General features: G+C 42.4%; 1 protein-coding gene across 1 annotated transcript in view; it reads left to right on the top strand.

Annotated features, from left to right (window-relative positions):
- The first annotated feature begins 17,128 nt into the window (after nucleotides 1–17,128).
- The window catches only part of DISP3 (dispatched RND transporter family member 3), a 71,198-nt gene continuing 62,048 nt past the window's right edge, over nucleotides 17,129–26,278 (top strand). The window contains exon 1 of the mRNA XM_072425328.1: nucleotides 17,129–17,445. The gene's annotated coding sequence lies outside the window, so the exon portion shown is untranslated. The remainder of the gene's footprint in view (nucleotides 17,446–26,278) is intronic.

A 26,278-nucleotide genomic window follows, 5' to 3' on the forward strand; every position in this document is an offset into this window, starting at 1 on the left:
CTCTCTCCCCTCTTTCTCTCCCTCTATCTCCCTCTTCCTCCTCTCTATCCCCTCTTTCATCACCCCCCCGTCTTTCTACCATTCCCCTCTTTTTTCCCCCCTTTCTCTATCTCTCTCCACTTACTCTTTCTTTTCTCATTTCTCTCCCATATTTTTTTCCCCGCCTTTCCCTGTTTTTCTCTCCCCTCTTCATCACTTTACCTCCCCCCCTCCCCCTTCCACTCTCCCTTTATCCCCCTCGCACCCCCCCCTCTCTTTCTTCCTCGCTTTGTTTTTCTCTTTCTTTCTCCACATATCTCCCTCTGTCCATTCCTTATCCTCCCCTTCCTGTCTGCTCTCTCTCCTAGCTGGCCTAGGGGAGCAAAAAGTTCAAATCCGCCCCTGGATTCGGGGCTCTGTGGTGCTCGTCAAAGAAGTCTAATAATGTTTACTGGCAGCTTAACCTCCATAACATTTTTTTAAAGTTGTTTTTAATTTGACTTTCCTATTTTACAGACTTACAATTGCAAAGTATTTCCTTACAGAAGTAGCCATGACATCATCATTGAGCCACACATAGGAAGTATACGGGCAAGGAGAAGTACTATGGAAGGGACCCAACAGGCCCAAGCAATAAAGGGCCTTAGGACACAGATGCAATAATTTATCAAGTATTTGTAGTCTAGTTGTAATTGCATTTATGCTTTTCATTCAAAGATTTGTGGATTAACCACTAGGGGGAGTAGTATATCCCATTGCAATCGGGACTGTTGATTGGCGAATGTTAAGATAATGATTGTGCAGAAAGCCAATGGACATGTGCAAATGAGGATGGCCATCATATCAGTACATCATGATGATCACTAACCCTTACCTGTCTGCAGCTCTCATGTGACACTTTCTCTTTCCTTCTCTATGTACCGTATTTTTCGCCGTATAAGACGCTCCGGAATATAAGACGCACCCAATTTTAAAGGAGGAAAATCTAGAAAAAAAAGATTCTGAAAGAATATTCCCCTTCTGATCACTCATGTGCCATTCATACCAGTATTCCCCTTCTGATCACTCATGTGCCATTCAAATTCCCTTTCTGATCACTCTGTGCCTTTCAAATTCCCTTTCTGATCACTCTGTGTCATTCAAAATTCCCTTCTGATCACTCTGTCATTCAAATTCCCCTTCTGATCACTCTGTGCTTTTTTTCCACTGTCCGCTGTGCCGGGTACTTTCGTCCTGCTTTACAGACAGAAGACACGATGCTGGCAGAGGAGAGGAGATCACACGCTGCATGCAGCCAGAGACACACGCAGGATCCGGGTATCGGGTGAGTATATTATTTTAATTATTTTATAACACATTTGTTGTATAGGACGCACTAACTTTTCCCCCCCAGTTTGGGGGAAGAAAAAGTGCGTCTTATACGGCAAAAAATACGGTACTTCTCGTGTACAGAGAACAAAGCCAAAAGAAACATTTGCATCAAAATAGTGAATGATATAATTGCAACCCCTAAAAATATTGTTAGTAAATACTTTGGATAGCATTATAGCCAAGTTATTGAATGTGTTGCATATCTGGTGTTCAGTGATCTCTGGTCATGAAAGAGTTAAGAGGGGTTAGTGGGAGTCATGAAGGTCACATGAAGGTCAGCATGAAAAAAAAAATAAAGACATTCTATATATATAATAATAAGACTTATATCCATTAATAAAAGATAATAATAATAATAACATATTATATGTATTTACTTTTAGGATTTCTGATTGAAACAGAGACGATGTTCATTCTACGAGCGGCGGGATTTTTTCCGGGCTAGAATGAAGGATTTGTGCGGGTACAAGCTCTTGCCCATTGCTGGATCCAACTCTCAGCTGGGCTCAGCTTTGCTGAAAAGAGTTAATTGTTCCGATTCCCTTCCTGTCCCGTTTCTTCTACATTTCTGGCAGACATTCCGTACACGCAGCTGCTTCTACAAACCACAGACAACATCGATTTCTGCAATGTTTTGTACTAAATATAAACTGAAAAACACTCCAGTTCCCTGGATATGGTTTTGATAGAAAAGTAGTAAAATAACGATCAGTAAAATCACAACGTTTAGACAAGTCATTTTACAGAAAAAGCTCTGCTTTTAACCTCTAGTTCTACAATGGACTTGTAATAAGCTGATTTGAAATTGTGTGTCTGAAATGGCAAAATAATGTATATATATAATGATATATATAATACAATACATGACAAAGGATTCCCCAAAGCACTACGGGTTATTTCAAGAGACTCCTTTTAGGCACCCGATCTCTCATTGAAACCATCTCATTCAGGAGGGAAGGTGCTAGGATTCCCAGGATAGCTGGGAGCTCCCCCTGCTGGCTCAGCCAGAGAATACAAAATAGTTAATTTTTACTTTTTTACATTATGATTTTCCAATCTTGACACTGTATTGGGAGGAAGGCTTGAAGGGTCTGGTATTGAAAAACTTGGCAAACTTGAAAAACTTGAAAAACTTCTGCAACCTGCCATCTGGTGAGCTATGGCATCCCATCATTTTCCTCCCCACAGGACCCTTGTAGTCTCCAATACATGACAGGTTTGCTTTAAGGCTCCATGCACATAGATGCATTTTTTCCTTCTTTAATCTTTAAGCAATGAATTAAAAATTACAATTTACATTACAGCAATCAAAAATGATAATGCGGAACCGAATGACCTTGGCCGAGTCTCCGGCAGTCTCAGAGGCAAAAATAGATCTCACAATCTGCAGACCATGAAATCATTGACCGCCACTGTTAAGTAGTCAGCTGCTGCGCACACCAAAGTCACATTAGAGTCTGCCGCCCTCCCGCCAAATTTATGGATGTCACCTCATGCTCAGGTGGTGGAAGCACTCGGTGGGTGGTGGCGTCATGGATGGAGAAGTAACATTTTGTTAATGAATGACGAAAATGAAAGCGTGGATTTAGACGTATTTCAGAGAACGAAGTAAAGACTCAAAGGGGGTATAGCAGCTCTTTAACAGAACCAGGACCCCCATGTTTGTCCCTCTCACAAGGCCACCATGAAGGGTGGACCTGTTTAATGTATATTGGGCAGAATCCATCAGAGGAGCATGGCACCATTATGTGGTCTTGTAATGGTTGCAAGCGATATTTTAGCATTCCCTCAGCTGCATTTGTTGACCCAAAACTAACATTTTATATATTTTGGGGTGGATTGAAGATGGCTAGGCCCAGATTTTCTGGCAAAAAAACTCATAATTGGACCAGCAGAGCTGTATAAGAACCTTCAGATGATTGGACCATCAGCATCCACCAACAATTAAACACTGATGACTGTTGTCATTGATACAAATCCTGCTGCAGCTACACTTGGCTTAGTCTATGAAAGCCTATGTCTATGAAAGCCTTTCTCACCCTAGGGAACTCTTAAAATAATTTCAGGTGTTGGGGAGCCCCTGCTATAATTAGTCAATGGGAAGAAAGCTAATAGACTTGGTTGCCAATGGGAAGCATCCCCATGCAGTTGAAAAGGGTCCTTGGTATCATGCAGCTGGCTCTGGTGAGACAATACAAGGACCATCGTATGGGAGGTCAATCAGCCACAGATCAAAGAACCCTGGCAACTTCTGGGGGAACCCCTGGCAACTTCTGGAGGAACCCCTAAGTTTTATGAAACCATGGCTGAGAATGGCTGGTCTACAACCTCAAGTGTTCTACAGACTTGTGCCATCTGGGGATTTAGCCATATAACTGCTCTTGTGTGTTTCACTGACATACACAGTCTATGATAGCCTTTCTCAACCTTTTACCCCTGAGGAACCATTAAAATATTTTCAGGTGTTGGGGAGCCCCTGCTATAATCAGTCAATGGGAAGAAAGCTAATAGACTTGGTTACCAATGGGAAGCATCCCCATGCAGTTGAAAAGGGTGCTTGATGTCATGCAGCTGGGTCTGGCGAGACAATGCAGGGACCATTGTATGGGAGGTCAATAAGCCACAGATCAAAGAACCCCTGGCAACTTTTGGAGGAACCCCTCGGTTTTATGAAACCATGGCTGAGATCGTCAGGTCTTTGACCTCAAGTGTTCTACAGACTTGTGCCGATTGGGATTTAGGCATATATCTGCCCTTGTATATTCCACTGACATACACAGTCCATGAAAGCCTCTTTCACCATTTTTACCCCTGAGGAGCCCTTATATATTTTTAGGTGTTGGGGAACCCCTGCTATAATTAGACCATGGAAAAAATTCTGGTTGAACTGGTTGCCAATGGGAAGCATCCCCATGCAGCTCAAAATGTTCTTAGTTTCATGCAGCTGGCTCTTCCGAGACAATGCCGGGACCATCGTATGGGAGGACAATCAGCCACTGATCAAAGAACCCCTGACAACGTCTGGAGGAACCCCTGGGTTTTATGAAACTATTACTGGTAAGGGCTGGTCTATGACCTCAAGTGTTCTACAGACGTGTGCTATTTGGGATTTTAGGCATATAAATGCCCTTGTATGTTCCAGTGACATACACAGTCTATGAAAGCCTTTCTCAACCTTTTTACCCCTGAGGAACCATTAAAATAATGTCAGGTGTTAGGAAAACCTGCTATAATCACTCAGATTGAGTGGGTTGCACGGGGTCCCATTCAGTCCAGTGGGAAGCTTGCCCATGCAGCTAAAAATGTCCTTCGTTTCATGCAGCTGGCTCTGCCAAGTGGTGTTGGGCCTGGGACTTTGCAGGGACCATCCTACGGTAGGTCAATCCGCCACTGATCAAAGAACCGTGGCAATTTCTGGGGGAACCCTGCTTGTGATTGGCTGATCTACAATCTCAAGTGTTCTACAGACTTGCGCCAACTGGTGCCTTAAGCATATAACTGCCCTTGTATATGCCACTGACATACACAGTCTATGACAGCCTTTCTCAACCTTTTCCCATTGAGGAACCCTTAAAATAATGTCAGGTGTCATAGAACCCCTGCTATAATCACTTAATGTGAAAAATGCTACTTGAATGCGTTGCCAGTAGGAAGCATGCCCATGCAGTTGGCTCTGCCAAAGGGTGATGGCCCTGGGACTTTGCAGGGACCACTTTATGAAACAGCTTAACAAACCCATGGCAACTTCTTGAGCTCTCCACAGGTTCCATGAAACTCTGATTGTGATTGGTTGGTCTTCAACCTCTACAGACATGTGCCATCTAGTGCTTTGATCTTATAACTGCCTTTGTGAGCTCCACAGACACAACCAAGCCATCTAGTGGTTAGGGTTATTACTGCTGCTATATAAAGAAGTGCCCAGCTCTAGGAAGGTGAGAGAAAACCCCTTTATCCTTGATACTCAGTTCCCATAACCTCCCTCCTGATTTCACTTGAGGACCTTGCTTGCCTGTGACCCCAAAACCTACCTGCTGCTAGCCCTGGCTTCTTACTTGCCAAGACCATCTCGTCTCTTCATTTTGTTTTTTACCTTGTTGTTGTCAGCTGTTTCCAGTGACGGTGGATTTGTGGGCTGCCCCTTAGGAGCCAAACACAGCAAAGTCCAACATGTTGGTGGACACCCAGTGGCTTCTTATATTCCACCCCTTGGTTCTCTTTGGGGCCACTGTAACAAATCATTGGTTTGGGGTTGAATGACCCTTTAAAACCACATCCGGTACTTCTCGAATTATCTATGAATCTGCTATAGACAATTACACATCAAAGCCTTGCGTCCCGGCACTCTCACTGCTCTCCGATGGAACCAGATAAGCCGTCTCCATTTCTAGACAACATCGCTGGTATCTGTATAGAGCAGGTTTACGCTCCGGCAAAGGCACAAACTAATATATTCGGCGCCTCCGGTGAGAGATGTATCTACAAATATCTAAAAATCCTAAATGAAATAAAAATGCAGATGAATGGAAGAACGTTTGAGCCGGGAGCCAAGCCTCTCCCCGGTGGCGGCGGGATTGTGATGTTTTTAGGGCATTTTAAATTTCAATATTTCTGCATTTTTCCCCTGACGGCCTCTGATTGAGGGAATCATCGGCTTATATTCATGTGGATATTCAATCATCTCCTCATAGAAATACAACATTTCCATAATCAAGACCGTTAGTTAAAGGGCCACTAAAACTAAAGGGGGAAAAGTTACTTAAAAGCCGCACTCCAGGAATATAAAAGAGACACAAATGAAGATGGCTCTGTAATTAATAATATATTATTTTATATATATATTTAAGCAGAAACAGCGTAAGTATTTAAATTTGGATTGGTATCAGCCTCCCGCAATTCCTTGTACAGAGGAGCTCGGACATGGAGGGTAAGAAGCAACACGAGGAGCCAATTATTTGTGCTGCAGTGCTGACAATGAACGCGCCGTGTTCTCAGCTGTTTGCTTGGAGTTCTACTTAAAGAAGAGGAAACAATGAATTAGGGTCCATCATTTCATTTATAAGACTGAGGACATCTAGTGGTAGGGACAAAAACTGCAGGGGCAGCTCTGTATTCAAGGCAAGTATTGCAATATTAAACAGTTTTGTAATCTTTTAATGGATTATGGATATTTTTGCTATAAGTTTAAACTAAAATATTGCTTCCAACAGTAACTTCTAATTCCAAATGTGGACGGAAAAGGTAAACTATATTGAATGTATTCACTTTGCTTTATTTTCAGATGCAATGGCCCTGATTTATTAAAACTCTCCAAGGCTGAAGAGGATACAGCAAACCTGCAATGGATTTCTTTAAGGTCATTTGCTATTTGCTAGCAAATGTTTTCAATCCTGGATCAGAACCATTCCAGGTTTGCTAGATCACCCAGCTTCACTGATGAAATTGTATCCTCTCCAGCCTTGGAGGTAATTAATAAATCAGGGCCAATGGGTCTGATTTAATAAAGCTCCCCAAGACTGGAGAAGATAGACTATCATGGGAGGACCTGGGCAATCCAACAAACCTTCAAAGGATTTCTTAAAAATAATTTGCTAATAGTTGGCATGTGTTCAATCCTGGAACAGATCCATTCCAGGTTGCTGGGTCACCCAGAATCTCCTATGATAGTCTATCTTCTCTAGTCTTGCAGAGTTTTAATAAATCAGACCCAATGATCAGCTTGATCTTTAAAATCTTAATATTTGAATAAGGATTTTGAATTGCACCTGGCCATTGATAGCAGCACGGTGGCCCAGTGGTTAGCATTCCGGCCTTTGCAGCGCTGGGTCCCAGGTTGGAATCTCGGCCAGGATACTATCTGCATGGAGTTTGCAGGTTCTCCCTGGTTTGCATTGGTTTCCTCCCACATTGCAAAAACCATGCAGTTATGTGTATTGACTTCATTCATATTGTTCTTAGACTAAATAAAGACATATGACTGATATGGTAGGGACATTAGATTGTGAGCTCCTTTGAGGGACAGCTAGTGACATGACTATGAACTTTGTACAGTGCTGCGAAATATGTTGGTGCTATGTAAATACTGTGTAATTATAATAATAATAATAATATTGATCCCCATGCAGAGTTCCCATCTGTGGATGATCCTGATCTGCAATTTGAACTAGCAGGACCCTTGATGAATGGAAATGTGACGGGCAAAAGTTCATATTTGCAGACCTAAAGGTGTTCTGCGTATTCTATTCAGCGCTCATTGAAGATATTCCAACCATTCCACTACCAGTCCCGAAAATGATGGGGGGGCTCAGAGTTTCATTCGGAAATGTGGGCCCCGGGTCCCCAATACACAAGGATCATCATCTCTTCAGTATCACTTTGTTTTCCTGGCGCTCAGGGAAAAGGTAACATTTCAGGCGGACACACGCCACATAATAATTTGTGAGTGTCAGCGATGGCTGTAGACAGCTGTTTATAAAATTGTACAGCAATTTAAAGCAGATAAGCAGACATGAGCAGCGGGGGGGATGGGATGAAGGCAGATTTATCGAGTAATCCATGGAAGGGAAGTCGTGAGGACATTTCAGGTCACGGTGAAAGCCAGTGTTAATCTTTTCATATTCTGCATAAATCTGCTTGGGGCAGGTGGGGCACTTCTGTCTTTGGACCTTTGGAAAGTGAATCTGGTCACCTGGCACATTGGGGCTGATTTATTAAGGCCTGGAGAAGATAGACTATCATGGGAGAACCTGGGTGATCCAAAACCCCTGGAATGGGTCTGGTCCAGCACCAAAACAGCAAATGATTTTAGAAAATCTGTTCCAGCTTTGCTGGATCACCCAGGTTCCCCCGTGATAGTCTATCATCTCTAGTCTTGGAGAACTTTAATAAATAGGTGTCTATAAGGTGAATGAAGCAGCTCCCAGAATCCCATTCTTTATTTCTCTTATAAGATTTAAGGGAACATACCAGCTCTGCATTGGAAAATCCAAAATTTGATTGGAACTTTCAGGCTGGGTTCACATGCTGTAATGTAAAGCCGCACATGTTACTGGGCACCCAATGCCCAATGGCTGATGGATCTGTGGTGCATGGCATTGCATGGTACCATATGTGTGCTCACATGTACATTAATATTGTGCACTGCCATGCAATAGGTCGCCCATCTCTGTGGAGTCACCATCACCCCATACACATTGGGATCTGGGATTACTATGTTGGTGTGGATTTCCTTAACCCCACGTCTGATCTTTAGCTATTTGCCTTTTGGTTCTTTTCCTGGTGCATTGACCTAAATTAAAATGGACCTGGCAATGGAAACACAGCACCATCTTTGTTTGGCCATCATTCAGAGCCCTAATCTACTTCCCTGCTGACACAATAAAGCAGATCCTGGTTCACAATGGCTCAGACAGATCAGCCCATGCTGCAGCCTTTCACATTTGCAACCTTAACACTGGGGGAGGAGGAGATTTTTTAATGATAAATGCTTTTCCAAAAATAATAGTTGTTATATTAGAATGTGCACATGCAATCTATTTTTGGATTGTCTTCATTAATAATTACTTACTAATGCAGTGAATCCGCACATTGCCCCTTTAGATCTTGCAAGAAGATGGTCCGGTATCAGATGACATGACCCAGCACAGGGTATTCAGGTCTCCATTGCCCAGGGCCGGGATATGGACCCTGCATAGTGAAGGGCCAAACAAATCCTACAAAGAAGAACTGCTGCGGTGCCATCCAGGACCCCTTGGCCCTTGGTTGCAAATACAACTCCATCACCCTTACCTTGTACCCCAATGTGCACACTATGCAGAGTTCAGCTTATATATTATCTGTAAGGAAGAATTTTTTTTGGCAGGTAAAAGATCTGCAGCAGATTATTAGGAGGCTGTCTCTGTGCTGTCATAACGATCTACTGTGCATAATTGGGATTGATAGCTACATCATTAAATATCATTAACTTGCTAGTTTGTAACTGATCAAATATAGTAACCTTTCCATCAAAAGGCTTTCTCCTTCTATTCAGCGCGTGTCTCCCTGTCAGTCCCGGTTATGAGATGCTTAAGATTTTATTTCTAATTTTTTTCATGGAAGGTCACACGAACCCAAAACCGTTTTTGCATATTTTCGGTAGCCAATGGAAATGTTACCTCTTTTAAAGATTTTTTTTTTTTTTACAAGGGCTTTGGTGGTGAAATTTCTTAACTTGGGGCCCTAGATCTGCACAATGAATAGAATGGAACGATAATACAATAATTCCTATGGCTGAATTAAAAATTTAAAAATATATAGTTCAAAGCATGGGGGTAAAGGGAGATTTCGGTACTGGGCTCCAATTAAAAGAACTTTTGCAATGCTAAAACTTTTAGACATGTAGAAGAGGGGCTCAAGAAGTTGGCTAAGTATTGAGCACATACATTTCCCTTGGTGGCCCTGCCAGAGTGCCCACAGGGAGCATTGCTCTGGTGCCTTCAGACCCCCTTGTTCTTTTGAGATAGATATGCAATTCATTACACCCAATGGGAAACACGCAGAATAGACCTTAACCTGAACCCTATACCTTGGTAAATACTGGCCTCTGAGGAAGTGACAAGTGTCCCGAAATGTGTAAGTGGTGGCATAGATATAGAATCAGCTGCTCTGGGTGTCATCAGACCCCTTTGTTCTTGAGATAGATATGCAATTCATTACACCTAATAGGAAACACGCAGAATAGACCTCAACCTGAACCCTATACCTTGGTAAATGCTGGCCTCTGAGGAAGTGACAAGTGTCCCGAAAGCGGTGGCATAGATATAGCATCAGCTGCTCTGGGTGCCTTCAGAACCCTTTGTTCTTTTCAGGTAGTTATGCAATTCATTACACCTATTGGGAAATCTGCAGACTAGACCTCAACCTGAACCCTATACCTTGGTAAAAGCTGGCCTCTGAGGAAGTGACAAGCGTCCCGAAATGTGTAAGTGGTGGCATGAATATAGCATTAGCTGCTCTGGGTGCCTTCAAAACCCTTTGTTCTTTTCAGGTAGTTATGCAATTCATTACACCTATTGGGAAATCTGCAGAATGGACCTCAACCTGAACCCCACTACCTTGGTAAAAGCCGGCCCCTGATGAAGCAACAAATACCCCAAAACGTGTATGTGGTGGTAGGGACATGGCATGGGCTCCATTGACTGCCTTCAGACCCCCTTGTTCTTTTGAGATAGATATGCAATTCATTACACCTAATGGGAAACATGCAGAATAGACCTTAACCTGAACCCTATACCTTGGTAAATACTGGCCTCTGAGAAAGTGACAAGCGTCCCGAAATGTGTAAGTGGTGCCATAGATATAGCATCAGCTGCTCTGGGTGCCATCAGACCCCTTTGTTCTTGAGATAGATATGCAATTCATTACACCTAATAGGGAAAACGCAGAATAGACCTCAACCTGAACCCTATACTTTGGTAAATACTGGCCTCTGAGGAAGTGACAAGTGTCCCGAAAGCGGTGGCATAGATATAGCATCAGCTGCTCTGGGTGCCTTCAGAACCCTTTGTTCTTTTCAGGTAGTTATGCAATTCATTACACCTATTGGGAAATTTGCGGAATGGACCTCAACCTGAACCCCACTACCTTGGTAAAAGCCGGCCCCTGATGAAGCAACAAATACCCCAAAACGTGTATGTGGTGGAAGGGACATGGCATGGGCTCCATTGACTGCCCTCAGACCCCCTCTTGTTTTTTTTCAGATAGGTATTTTTCGAACAGCTTTAAGAATTTCGGGCAAAGTCGTTTTATGTTCTGGGGTAACATTTTTGTGTCTATAGGCAGAAGCCTATTGTGCCTCGTGGTGATTCTACCTGATGCACAGTAATAATGTTCCAATGAGTAAGTAAGATAAATCCATCATTGCAATAAAACCTTTCCATGCAGCAAATGTATGAACAACAATAAAGCTTTGCTTTAGGTTAATCCTGACCATATTGACAAATATGAGGTGACAACATGGCCGGGTCATTGCACCTGTCAAGCAATCCGTAGCCAGGGGTGATGAGCTGCCCGTGAGATGTCATTTCAGAGCCGGGCTCAGACCTCGGTGAAGTCGAAGGTTTCACACAATGGCGCTGCCCCCTCCAGAGGTTTATTGGAGGGATCAACTTGTGCCCGAAGCTTCGTGCCTTTCACAGATCTCAAATTCAATGATGGACAGATCCAAGAGGTGAGGACAGAGAATTACAGGGAAAGGTCACACAGAAAATATAAAAACATTCTCCTTGCTTCATATAAATCATCAGCCTGCCTACTAAAAAACATTGCAGCCCGCAAAGTCATCTGAAACTAAAAATATTACCTGTTTTTTATTTCCTATCTTAGTTTTTTCAATCCTGATAAAATTCCAATCCGAGGGTGACAACGCTTCCTGAGCATCTTTCAAAGGAGAAGAAGTGTTGTCACCCTAAGATTTACACTCCCAGTACGGCCTGCCTAATAAATAGGGGGGCATCAGTACTGATTGACAGCAACACCTAGAGTTCTATTTACAAAACAGGGAATCCGACATGGTGGGAATATTGCAGGCTCATGTGTTTCAATGGCAGTAATTACTTCCCACCAAGGAATGTTTGAGGGAATGTCAGATTCATTGCTTTATAAATATAGCCCTAAGTGTGTGTATTACGAGTTATTCACAGGTGCAGAGGGAGGGAGTGCAGCGATCAGCAGTGTACAAGGATCAGAAGAAAAGAATGCAGCCACCCAGGTCGCTATATGTAAGCACACTGCTACATACAAAGCTCCAATTTTGCAGATTCTTACATCTGTTCCAAGATGCCAGCTGTGCCATGACACTATAATCTCCAATGGCGGGTGTACATGATTGTGGGTACCCTGAGGCACAGTCAACCTACCCCTAAATTGTCATTTGTGATATAGCCACCAATATCATTAAACTTGCCAGGGTGCCTGCATGTAAATGGGCGCAGGAGGAGCAGGCACTATGCCCATTCCTTGCAGGTGCAGAGGGCACAATGCATTGCAGCTATATATATATATATTAGATTGTGAAATACGATTTTTTTTTTTTTTATGTAGGTTGTATAAGTACCTGAATTTGACCTGAAATCAGCCTCTAGCCCAATGTGTCCCAACCGGGGTTCCTCCAGGGGGTGCTGGGGGTTTCTTGATCAATGACCAACTCGTGTCCCTTAGGTCAGTATAAGTGACCCCAATGATGGCTATCTGTAAGGGTGACATTCCTCCCAATGGCCAGCAATGTAAGAGGAATTCATCCCACTGACCACTACACTAATATACTGTGATCTGTGGATATAGAATTATTGAAGGGATTCCCCAAAGATCTGAAAGTTATTTTAAAGGTTCCCCATATTAAAAAGTTTGTTCTAGCCTGTAACTAAAGAGATGGAGAAGCAGAATGAGGAGCCAATCTGTTGTGCTGCTGTACTGATGTGAGGGATATAATCATGGAAGGAGAGAGCAGGAACATTAGATTGTGAGCTTCAGGGACAAGGACTGTTGTAACATACTGAGGCTTACCAGAGTTCTGGGATTAAAAGTGCTGCAGCCTCAGTCACATAATGTGTCCCTTGCCAAATATAAAGGAAGGCCCCCAGTGCAAAGCATTTCAGCTCCCTACACCCCTGCCATTCTATAAATTGGGGTCCTGGAAAAGGTTGGGCCCCAAGAACTGTCCCTGGTGGCCATTCCTCAATGCACATCTTACCCCAGTGTGGCACAGTTCTCTTCTTTTATTCTCAATGTGAAATATCTGCAAATGCCAACCCCAACCAATTCCCTGCACTGTAAGAGCCGTGAGATATTTGATGCCGTACTTATTTGCCATTTGTTTATATGTGTGTCTATGTAAATTTCAGTGCAGCACAATCCACACTTTTTAAATGTCAGAAGTATTTAGAGCCGCTGAATTCCTCCTTCGCAGGTACCAATTAGTATTATGGGTGAGGTGACATTTCTCAGTGACCGCTGACAACATCTACAAGCCTTCAGGAATTTGCTGTCCAATTTTCAGTTTAATTTAATTATATATATTTTACATATTCCATATCCAGGAAAGTTTTGGTGACTATTTCCCTCACCGTCATTAATTGCTTTGGTATATTGATAGATTGAGTTAATTTGAGATTTTTCTGTATTTCCACCCTTCAAGTCCTGAACAAGCATCACTGTGAAGTTCTAATAAACTTCAGGCTTAAAGATAAATCCTAACAATGAACTTCCCATCTGTTCTCCTCTTTGGGCTGACAAATATAGCATTTGATATATCTGTTTGGTGAATGCAAAAAAAAGCTGATACCTTTTTTTGATGGTTGTCTGTGCTTCCCTTTTATCATTCAGCATTGCTTCTATTTTCTTTCTCTCCCAAAAAAACTCCCCCATGGTATGGATACTGAGAGGGGGACTTTCCATAATCCTGACACGCCTTGGTGACAACCCTACTACTCTATGGATGCAGTATGGTGAGTGTTGTCACCCAAGGACAGGAAGTGTCTCTGCAGGATCAATGGGGGAAAATAGAAAGAGCAAAGGTGGAGAATTGAAAATGAATTCATCTATTTAAGGACTGTAAACTGCAATATATTATATTTTAATCCTGGGCTCTAATTAGAAAACAGAGAATCAGACATTCCCTCAAAAGTTCCCTTGTCGGAATCCTCCATGTGCAATAATTGATTCCTACCAGGGAATGTTTGAGAGAATGTCAGATTCCCTGTTTTATTTGGAGCCCCTTGAGTTTAGATTTATTTTAAGAGATGCTCACACAAAGGGGTTTTCAAAGATGGAGAATGCAGTTCAAGTGCAACTGCACTGCATGAACCACCGAGCTCTCCTAATGCAATGGAAATAAATGAGAGACTCAAGAGGCTTTTTTGGCATTTACATTGTTGTATTGCATTTGACTTGCAGTGCAGAGAAGCTTCATGTAGCATTATTATTATTAAACGGTATTAAGATAGCGCCAACATATTACACAGCGCTGTACATTAAATAGGGGTTGCCAATAACAGACAGATACAGACAGTGACAGGAGGAAGAGAGGAGCTCGTGGTTGGTTGGTCTTCCATTGGTCTTCCATTATACATTTTTTAGGCTAAGAAAATTTTTAATGGTTGAAAGTCGTTTTGGATGCGTTTGAATGTAGTACACATAGATGACGTGTTTCCATTTCTCATGACCCTCCGTTTATTGTGCAAGACAATCATAACGTTGGTCAAACTATGTGTTTCGTAAAAGTCAAGCAATTTGAACCACCACCCACCAACACCACAAGATGATATGTGGGTAAAATTGTGTGTCCTGTAATCAGGAACCGCACTGCAAATGGGTCATCCAGGTGAACATGAGTTAGGGAAGTCCAAGTTTGGCCCATTGCCAGTGGCAGTTCCATTATTTGTCATTACATCAACCAAGGGGACCCAGAACATAACTGATCAGCATAATGAAGTTAGAAATGGAAACCAAACCAAGAAAGATGAAATGAATGGGACCTTTGTGCTTTCTTTTGATTTGATTGGCAGTAAGATACGTCCACTTGGAAGTCTCCAGTACTCACAAGTCTGGCTGTTAGTAGAAAGGAGCACAAAGGGGACTTTTATGTCCAAACCGACCCATTGTGTTCTCAAAACAAGGGAACATGGTTATTAATACTTTGTTGGATCCACCATATTCTATCTTACCCCGAGTTAACCTAACATATGGTTTGTGCACATTATCATGAGTATTGTTGATATTGAAACATCTAGATGAATGGAATGGGTAGGTGTGACACCAGCACTCCCTATAAAGAAGGTAATATATCACAAATGTGACATCAATATCTTCATATATGAGCTGTAATAACTCTGCTTACCAAACATAGGAGTGCATTTTACAATTTCCATCTATCTCAGTTATCTTTGACCATGGATAAGTGGTCTGGGGCTCTCACATTCTCCTACAATCCAAAAATTATACTGGTAGGTTAAATGGATTTCATCCAAAATTGTGCATTTGTATGACTGAACAATATAACACCATGTTCCTTTGAATGACTTGTTTGGGTGGTTCAAAGCTCTGTTTCTCAGCTGGGGTTCCTCCAGAGGTTGGTGGGGTTCTTGAGCAGTTTGTACCTCTCAGGTCAGTCTGGGAGACATCAATTATATTTTTGGCTATCTGTAAGGGTGACACTCTTCCCATTGGGGAGCAAAGAGCCGCCTGTCGGCCATCTCATCATGGATGTGGACCGATTCCTGAAACTCAACCTGGATAAAACAGAACTCATCATCATCCCCCCCTCACATTCCAAATCTCCCCCCCGACATATATCTAACTGTTAACATTAACAACACTGGTATTCCTCCCTCCCCTCAGGCACATTGTCTTGGCGTCAACCTTTGACTCTGCCCTATCATTTACCCCTTATATTCAGAACATTTCCAGGTCCTGTTACTTTCCTCTATGCAACATCTCCAAATTTTGCCCCACCGGTCCCCAGAGACCACCAAACTCCTCTCCTATCATCTCTCGTCTGGACTACTGTAACCTCCTCCTCTCTGGTATTCCACTAACCCGACTCTCTCCTCTACAATCTATTATTAATGCTGCAGCCAGACTCATCCATCCTCCCCCCCAGCCGCTCTCTATGCTCCTCCAATGACCTACTAATGACTTCCTCACCCATAACCTCATCACATGCACGACTCCAAGACTTTTCTGCAGCTGCCCCCACTCCCTGGAATGGTCTTCCGCATCCTATTCAGCTTGCTCCTACGTCTGCTTATTTAAAAGAGTCCTCAAAACCCAACGCTTCATCCTCACCTACCCGTCTTCTGTCTCCTAAACCTTCACTACTCACCCATCATTTCATATCCTCTCCTATTGTATGACACTTCCCCCAACTCATAAATTGTAAGATCTTCTGGTCGGGGTCCTCTCCTCCTGTCTCACTCTCTGTATCTGTCTGTCATTTGCAACCCCTATTTAATGTACAGTGCTGCGTAATATGTTGGTGCTATATAAATCCTATTTATTAATAATAATAAAAAGGCCGAGGCACAGTTCCTAAATATTGGGGACAGTTGGGAAATCTGCCCTTGCCTATTCCAGCTAGTGGTTAGCCAGGGAACCAAGCAATAACCCGGTGGCACACAAGGACCACTTTGCATGGGGTTGGAGAGCATTATACATATCTACATTTATAGCATAACATATAACACATTTTTATTATTATCATTAGTATTATTATTATTATTATTTTATTATAATAATTTATTATAATAAAAATAACAATAATAATAATAATGTAATAATGGCTGTTGTTGTATATGCATATTAAAAAGAATAATAATAATAAAAATAAAAAAAATATATAGAATAGAAAAGAATTGTTGCTTGTACTAGTACTATTGTTTTTGATACTTTAATTGGCTGCAATTATTTCCAACAATTATTAAAATAATGATTTATTGAATAATCTGAGCTAGACGATTGACACAAAGATGAAACATAAAGCACACAAGCAGCGGTCGCTTCTTTTTCACAGGCTTTGTGCTTACTTGATGAACAAGAAAGGCAGCCAGATTTGTGTCACCCCCTCCAGCCTGGGCGCTGTGCCCATTCAGGGTATGGGGTTTGCTGTGATCTAAGATCTCCCCCCCACCACCACCCCACATGCCCTGCAATTCCTTGCCCAGCCCAGGCTCTTGTGCCAGCTGTGGCTCCAGCAGCTGAATATATAGCAGCAGGGTTTGTACCAAGCATTGGAAGTGCAGGGAGGGAAGCAGAGCTGCAAGCCATTGCCTATACTCCTCTCCTGGGTTACAGCATCCTCTGTGTGCTGGAGATTACAGACAAGTGCCTGGAAATCCTTCTTTCCATATAAATGCCACCAAAGAGCAGGAGGAGACAACCTTGTCCCCTCTGTCATTCATATCAATGGTAGCAGCCTGTATCAAAACAAAGAAGAGCGCCACATAAAAGGATGTGAGCAGGGAAGCTGAGCACAGAGAAGAGGGATTGAGCGGGGATCCTGGCAATCCATTACATCCTCTCCAGAAGGGTACCAACCTCCAGCATCCACGGCGCACCCAGCCCTTGGTAAGAACACGGGGTATCTGATGGGTGGGTGGTGGGGTTGCATGAGTTAAATCCCAGTTGGCGACATGGAAGATGGAACGTATAGGGACCCCGGGAATTCTCTAGATTCTTCCCAGCAAAAGTGTCTGTTTCCAGTTTATATCCTCCATCCCTGGCTAACCTGGAATCTCACCCAGAGGGCTTCATGAAGTTGCCCAAAATCAAAGCAGTTAGAATAAAGAACCAAGACGTACGACTGGTAATAAACAAAGAACAACGTGCAATTTGCCGTAGCCCCTTGCCACTGAGCAGTCTCAGCGTGCCATTGTTCTGACTGGTTGCCATGGGTCATTACACTCTTTGTTGCACCATATTACATTTAAATTGATCCCAGTGTGCCTACAGGAACATAACGGAGAGCAAACCCGGCTGGCACAAATGGTAATTTGTTTTAGGTTAAGTTGCGGGCATCCTGGGGGAAGTTTGGACTGTTGCAAAGGTCAGGTCCTTTTGTCTGGGTTGGCACATGGGTGGTGCGTTGAGGGGGTTCCATCTGTAGGGGGCGCTATCTTGTAAAAAAAAATATGGGGAAGACCCAGAAACACTCTGCAGTCCAATAAACAGGGGTTAACCCCTTTGCCTAGTAACCCGTTGGCATCAGATTAAAACGTGTTGAGCAGTCTTAGTCGACATGCCAGTGGAACATTGCCAACTACGCTGTATTATTTTTCTTTTTTTTTGCAAAATTCTGCGGTGATGACCCTTTTTAAAGCTCAGCATGAGTTTCCCTAAACATAACAGGTCAATCACTCAAAATCAGTGCCCGGAAAATCCACTCCGGTTTGGCAGTGCCCTCGTATTGAGCTGGCAGCGAACGCCGGAGCACAAATGTGTTTATCAGGAATTGTAATGACAGCGAGTTACATTGGGAAAATCCTTTATCTTTCCAGCGTATTGTCTTTCGTGAAAATTCTACAATTAGCGACTACCCGTGACTAAGCCCCCTCCATAATGGCGATTTGTCATTTTAGTTTTTGTGGTCCTAAACTGGCACAGTTTGCCCCCGCGCTCCCAGATTAATAAACTGTTTGACCTCATTATACAGTGGCGAGCGGTATTAGTTTTATGTCAGGAGAATGCAGAGCTTGTATTTTCGTTGCGGAGTGACATGCATATTAATGGACTTCCAGCGTAGTTTTTTTTGACTACCTCTCAGTCATTACCCCCTTAATCACATTTTAGCTGGTGCAATTAACACCAACTTCCCAGACTCCACTCTGTGCCAGGCGCCTGAGCCCACGCCGCTGTGCCATGCACGTGTTCCGTCCCTTTGTCCTGTCCCCCGCTGCCTGCAACCCTTTGTCCTAAAAGCTTCTCAATAAAAAAGCTGATATCTTGCATTTGCTGGTAATTATGTATACAGATAAAAAGGTCTGTTAGCTAATTAGCATTGGACTGTAATTAAAAATGAGGGAATATTAAATCCTGATATTCTGCCTACCTATCTCTGATGAGCTTTTTCATGGTGATAATAAGCAAAAAGGATTGAGAAGTCCCTTTAGGCTTTTCTGAATATTTTTTGTTGGGCTAAAAAAAAAAATGATAATAATAAAATAATACTGCTGCCTTGTATTACCCATGTTTATTCTTTAGAAAATGGGAATTATGTTACAATATATTCATTGTATTTAATTGGTCCAGCGTAAATTTCAAGGATGTTTTAAGTTATGTTTATTCTTTGTTTAATTGCACCTCCCCATTTTTTTTTTTGCACCTTGTGCTGCTCCCCCTATTGCCCTCCCCTGGTGACATTTGGGGTGAATGGGGTGTAGAGCTGTATATGAATAGATTCCTATTGACCTGATGAAATGAACAATGAGATGTGTTGCTATAGGATATTCTCCGTTAACACAATAATGTGCTTTAGATTTGGTGGGCAATGGTAACTCAGATCTGTATTTGCTTCTGGCTACAAATATAGATCACATTTGGGGTAATTTATACCCGGCGTAGCAGCTTTTGGTGGACTACAAGGCTCAGCATTTTATGTAAAGGGCACAGCTGTATTCTTCTAGTGCAGCTTCCTATTTATGTGAAATATAGTTTGCTGTTTGTTGGAGGAACTAGAAGTCTCAGCTGGCGCATTGAGTTTCTAGTTGGAAAAGAGCCTCAAATCTCAGAATTCTTTGCATGGGATATGTGCAATTATATGTTGATGGACTACAGATCCCAGCTTCAGCTGTTTGGTATCTCACCTGCAGCAGCAATTGCCAGGTGTTGACTTCTAGCAGCTGATTGGCTGTCTGGTGACAAAGTGTCCATCAAAGCACATAGTAGGACAGGTGGGAGGGAAGAAGAACAACACCTGAACCCTTAAAAATGTAGATGGTCCAGAAATTTCTTCTATAACCTTTAACATGTTATCGGCAAAACTCATTGAAATATTTAAAGATTTGCAGCTTTCATTAATTAGGCACTTCCTGTTATAGGGTGACAACGCTCTGACCCTGCCACCCAGATGTGCTCCGGTGTTGTCACCATGTTATATGGGGGCATCAGATGGAGAAAGCAAGTGGCTGATTCATGTAGCCATCAATGCATGTTAATGGAAAGCGGCTGCAGGAGATAACCAGCACAAGGAGCAAACCTGGAATTTACATAAGAATGACAATGGTTAATGATACGCAGTGCTAGAGCAAACTCTGTGTTATTCATTACATACTTTTATCCTAAATTTCAGACAGACATGGAAACACACAACTGGATAGGTATATATTCTCTGTTCAGTTTGGTGATCCTGGTACCCCTTGGCATAGTCCAGTTGGTAAATGCAATTCATGTTGCTCACTGGCCTACTCCTGTCAGCCGATTGGACAGAGAGGGATCATCCCTGCACACTCATTAAGTCATCACTCTGCTCACCCTGCTGTTTTCTTACCCCAGTGTTAAATTGACATCACTGCTCAATACAACCCAACCAGACTGATTTAAATTACTCGCCCTCATTAAGGGACTGCAATGGGAAGATTTGGCCATCATATTTTCCAACTCCGTAGCAACCTACCTTGGAGTCACACCCTTCCTTCTACAACTGGTGTGTCCCTATATTCACCCACACCTGTCACATTCCCCATATTATAATACATATATCTAATACTAAGTGTGGCACCCCTTGTGGCAGAAAATGGAACTTGCCTGTCCATGTCCAGCAGCATAAAGAAGCACAGCCAAAAAAGCAGGGGTATAGTACGGGGCTTGCTTTTTTGGAAAGCCTAGCATTGTGTTTTTTTTTTAAATCTTGTCTGTATATAAAGCAATTTAAAAGCACAATACATTAGTTTATGCACAGTTTTACCATTCCTTTATATGTGTGTATATTTTAAAAGCTGGTGTAACGCTTAATATAGAAGTGAGTGGGAAGCACTCAGAATATAGATTTTCCATAGTAAGCAAAATCACTTGAAAGTTGCTTTGCATTTGTATATTTACTATTTGTGAGGATCAGAACCCAGAATCTTCCGCCCACAGGGGCATCTCCTAAACATCCCTCCTCTAAAACAGTAGGTCTGTGCCAGCCAATCAGTCTTCACACAAATCCCACCCTTTAACACAAGTCACATGATCTGATCCCTCCCCTGAGGATATCAGACATTTGTGTACATAGCCATTTGTGAAATCAGGGATCATAACCCAGAATCTTACCCAAAGCCACCCGCAAGGGCATCTCCTAAACAGCCCTCTTCTAAAACAGGAGGTCTGTGCCAGCCAATCAGCAGCAATGTCTTTACACAAATCCCACCCTTTGCCACTAGTCACATGATCTGATCCCTCCCCTGAGGATATCAGGCATTAGTGTACACAGCCATTTGTGAAATCAGGGATCAGAACCCAGAATCTTCCTCACAGCCACCCACAGGGGCATCTCCTAAACAGCCCTCTTCTAAAACAGGAGGTCTGTGCCAGCCAATCAGCAGCAATGTCTTTACACAAATCCCACCCTTTGCCACTAGTCACATGATCTGATCCCTCCCCTGAGGATATCAGGCATTAGTGTACACAGCCATTTGTGAAATCAGGGATCAGAACCCAGAATCTTCCTCACAGCCACCCACAGGGGCATCTCCTAAACAGCCGTCCTCTAAAACAGTAGGTCTGTGCCAGCCAATCAGTCTTCACACAAATCCCACCCTTTGCGACTAGTCACATGATCTGACCCCTCCCCTGAGGATATCAGATAATTGTGAACACAGTCAAAAATTGCACAGATGCTGGGAGTGACATGACTGTCATCCCTATGTAGTGCTGTGAACTGACTGTATGGACACCATGTATCAGTGTCATATACAAGAAATGAAATATGCACTACAAAGAGGACAATGTATTGTATTAGGAGCGCCAAAGACAAGCAGGTATTCCCTACTGAGGATGGGGGAGGGGGACTCGTGTAGTATTTATCTATCTGAGCATTGGATGACAATTCATCATCCTGACAGCCGGGGAAGGTCCTTGGATTGGCTGCCAAGGGATTGTTCTTCAAAGCTCACTTAAAGACAGAAAAAGCAAAGGCTCTCCATGGAATTCTTGTTTTCATATTATCGAGGCCTGTGTGCTTTTAAACACAGAAAGGGGGTCCAGGTCCATCATTGCTGCCATTTTGGAGCATTTATAGCCTTTCCTATGATTTTATTTTTTTTTGCCATAACCCCCTTTTATTTTTCTGTGTCCTTATGGACTTGCCCACACATTTACATGATGGGTATGGACAGTCCATATATATGGAGTCCCTAGGTATACAGTACAAAATGGCTACTGGAACCAACAGCCATGCACTGTGCAGTTCAGAGCGACCTTAAGAGAATAATATTATAAAATAATAATGCAATAATAATACATAGAAAGAAGCCTGATTATTTATAATCAATTTGGAAAAAATCAACCATGCCATTGGTGACGACGATTTGGCTTTTAGATGGGGGGATAAGCTTTCTTCCTGGGTCTGACCTGCCCCTCGGTGACTCCAGAGTGGTCACACATAAGTCTTTTTTTTATTTGTTCTCAAGTTTTTGCTGTCAGTATCCTAAAGATTTAAATGTGATACCCGGTCAACTGGATACATAGGTGCCCATTGCAGTAAAGAAGAAATATAATCACTGACACTGCTGACTGCTGCAAATGTTAGTCGCCCACCTGTCTTTGAATTCTGACTTCATTTGCTGCATGCTTGTTCAGTGATTCAGAACATAATGAAGCCAGAGGTGGCCAGACAGACAGACGCCATTATCGGCCATCGTAGACCCCCTATATATTAAAAACAATCCCATAGATATGCTTTGGCCTGGCCGGTGTGATTGTAGCACCATCTGCTCCTGCAGCATGAGACCTGTGAGATGAACATTATCCAGTTCATGTACGAACATTCTGTACAGCCAGCACAGCAGCATGAGAATTGGATGGAAGCTTGTTGGAGCTAATGAGGCTCAGCACCTGGCTGGCATGAGCCATGCCACAGCGTATACAAACCCCTCCACTGTACCCAAGTTTGTTGTTTCCTTTCCTGTGAGCTGGTTTAAATGGGCTCCGATTGCTGCTTCCTTTCTTGGAACTTTATAGGGTCCTTCGTATAACCAACCATGGCCTTGACGGTCTTGTGTGCTTCTCCTGGGCTAAAAACTTTCCAGGCTGTCTTTACTGAAGAGGTAATGTATACCAAGACCTTCTGATATTAATGGAGACCTTTCACTGTATACCGAGACCTTCTGCTATTGATGGAAACCCTCCACTATATATGAAGACCATCTGCTTTACACTGACGCTACACTTTGTATTGAGATCTTATGTTGTATATGAAGACCTTTTGCTTTATACTGAGACCTTCCCCTGTCCATGAAGACACTCCACTGTATAATAAGACCCTTTCCTGTGTATATGAAGACCCTCTGTTTCATATAAAGACCCTCTGATGCTTATTGAGGCCTCCTGCTGTCTATGGAGACCCTTCACTGTATGTGGAGACCTTCTGCTCTATGCTAATTTCCTGCAGAAGAAATGGAGACCATTTGCTGCATTTCAAAATCCTTTGCTCTATATGGAGATATATATTGATAGTGTATGGAGACCTCAGTATGTCTTTATGGAGACTTTCTTCCTTGTATAGAACCCTCCGGTTGTATGTGAAGTCACACTACTGTATACTGAGGCCTTTCATTGTATAATAAGCCCCTTATGCTGTATATGGGAACTTCAGCTGTATATCATGACCTTCCACTGTATATTGAGATCTTCTTCTGTATAGGAAGACACTGCTGTATGTGGGGACCTACCGATGTAATTAAAGACCCTTTGCTTTATGTGAAGACCATCTGCTTGATTTGAAGACCTTCTCTTGTATATGGAGACCTTCTGCTGAATATGGTGACCCTCCACCTTAAACTGAGATCTTCTTCTGTATAGGAATACACTGCTGTTTATGGAGACCTTCTGTTGTATACAAGTGGTGGACCCTTTGCTTTATTTGGAGACTTTCCGATATAACTAAAGACCCTTTGCTGTATGTGGAGATCATGTGCTTGATATGAAGACCTTCTCTTGTATATTGTGTTCTTCTGCTGAATATGGACACCTTCTGCTGAATATAGAAACCCTCCACTGTATACTGAGATCTTCTTTTTTTCGGGAAAACACTGCTGTATATGGAGACCTTTCTGCTGCATGTGGAGACCATGTGATTGATATGAAGACCTTCCCTTGTATATGAAGACCTTCTCTTGTATATGAAGACCTTCTCTTGTATATGGTGTTCTTCTGCTGAATATGGAAAGCCTCCACTGTATACTGAGATCATCATTTTACGGGAAGACACTGCTGTATATGGGGACCTTTCTGCTGCATGTGGAGACCACATGCTTGATATGAAGACCTTCCCTTGTATATGAAGACCTTCCCTTGTATATGAAGACCTTCTCTTGTTTATGAAGACCTTCCCTTGTCTATGAAGACCTTCTCTTGTATATGAAGACCTTCTCTTGTATATGAAGACCTTCCCTTGTATATGAAGACCATCTCTTGTATATGAAGACCTTCTCTTGTATATGAAGACCTTCCCTTGTATATGAAGACCATCTCTTGTATATGAAGACCTTCTCTTGTATATGATGACATTTTACTGTAAATGGAGACCTCCCACTGTATGTAGTGACCCTTTGCTGTATGTGAAGATTCTCTGCTATATATTGAGACCTTTCATTGTATATTTATACCCTGTGCTGTTAATGGAGATCCTCCGTGTGTGGAGGATCTATAATGTATATCATCATATTCTGCTGTATATGAAGACTCTCCGTTGTATATCAAGATTTTTCCTTGTGTATCAAAGCTCTTCGTTGTTTATGGAAACCTTCAGCTATATATCCAGACGATCTACTGTAAACTATGACCATCCACTGCATATTAACACCTCCCAGGTATATTGAGTCCCAACACCCATGGCCAACTTATTCACTGGCTGCCTTCTATTGCTGGGAACAGTTCTCATCATCTCTCATTATTCTGGAGTTATTGGGACAATTGGTGAACAGGAAATCTTTGAACAAGCATACAAGCAGTGATGAAATATAATATTGTTAGAGGTTCCAACCTATCCCTAGCTATATCCAAAGCTAAAGTAAAGCAAGAGTGGAAAGGTAGAGTCCTACTGCTGTGTGCCTACAAAGGAGAGACACAAATGGCTGTTGGGGTACTGAGACGATGAATGAACTTGTATATTTAGAGATGATGAGTGGCATTTTGGGTCCTGAGATGATGAATTACATTTTATGACAGTTGGTGTTCTGACATGATGATTGACAGGTAGTGTTCGGTGAAGCTGATTGACAGTTGATAAATTCAGCTTCTTAGATTATCAACTATCATTTAGTCTCTCAGAATACAAACTGTGACAACTTGGCCCTGGAAGTCATAGTAAATCTCCCTAGTGGGGTCAACAATAAACCCATTATTGTTGACCCCATAATAAACCCTTTCTACTGGACCCATTCACACTTTACTTTAAAGTGGACCTCCGTGCTACACGGAACATTTTGTATTCTTCTCTTTGCACCAGTCTGAGCGCTCAGCTATGCTGGGCCCATCACTGTTTGAAATTCTCTCTTTACCTTATTGCAGAGTTCAAGGACAAGCAGGAAAAATGAGTGACAATATATAATTATTATTGGTGTAAGTAATGAATATAAAGTGAATTAAAAATGTAGCACGCATATAAATTGATACCTAATCTTAAAATTTGTGCCAGCTCCTCCCAGACTCCTCTGCTTCCCCTGTCGTGGGTTCCCGCAGTGCATGTTAATGGGCACGATGCAAAATAAATGCTAAATTTACTCTTTTGGTGACATTAAATGATGCTTGCTCAGCATTTTTTTGGGAAAATAAATAAGGAATAGGCAGATGGAGATGAAGAAGGGTTTTAGAACAACCCCTGGATTCAATAAAATATGCATGTCTGCAAAGTATTAAAAGCAACCTGGCCTAGGGGAAAAATTGGTGCTGCACCACTGAGCTCCACTTCTGGGTAATGATAGTTGTCTGGATGTCATACTATTCCAATGTCTTCAATAATGAATCACTGACCCAGAACAAGTATCAGATTAGGAGATCTGACTTCAGTATTCAAGTATTGAAGAGGGACACAGCCAGGCATCTAGCATTCCTTAGAAAGAGGCCAGCAATGGCATCCTCCATCTTTCCATCATGTCAGATCTGTAATAGGGTGACAACTTAATTCATTCTGCAGTAAAGTAGTCACCCTTCTAAAGAAAAGATTTATGAGTGATTGCCATATCAATGAAGGTGATCACTGTCG

The sequence above is a fragment of the Pyxicephalus adspersus genome, chromosome 11, assembly GCF_032062135.1.
Source record: "Pyxicephalus adspersus chromosome 11, UCB_Pads_2.0, whole genome shotgun sequence".
Classification (NCBI taxonomy): Eukaryota; Metazoa; Chordata; class Amphibia; order Anura; family Pyxicephalidae; genus Pyxicephalus; species Pyxicephalus adspersus.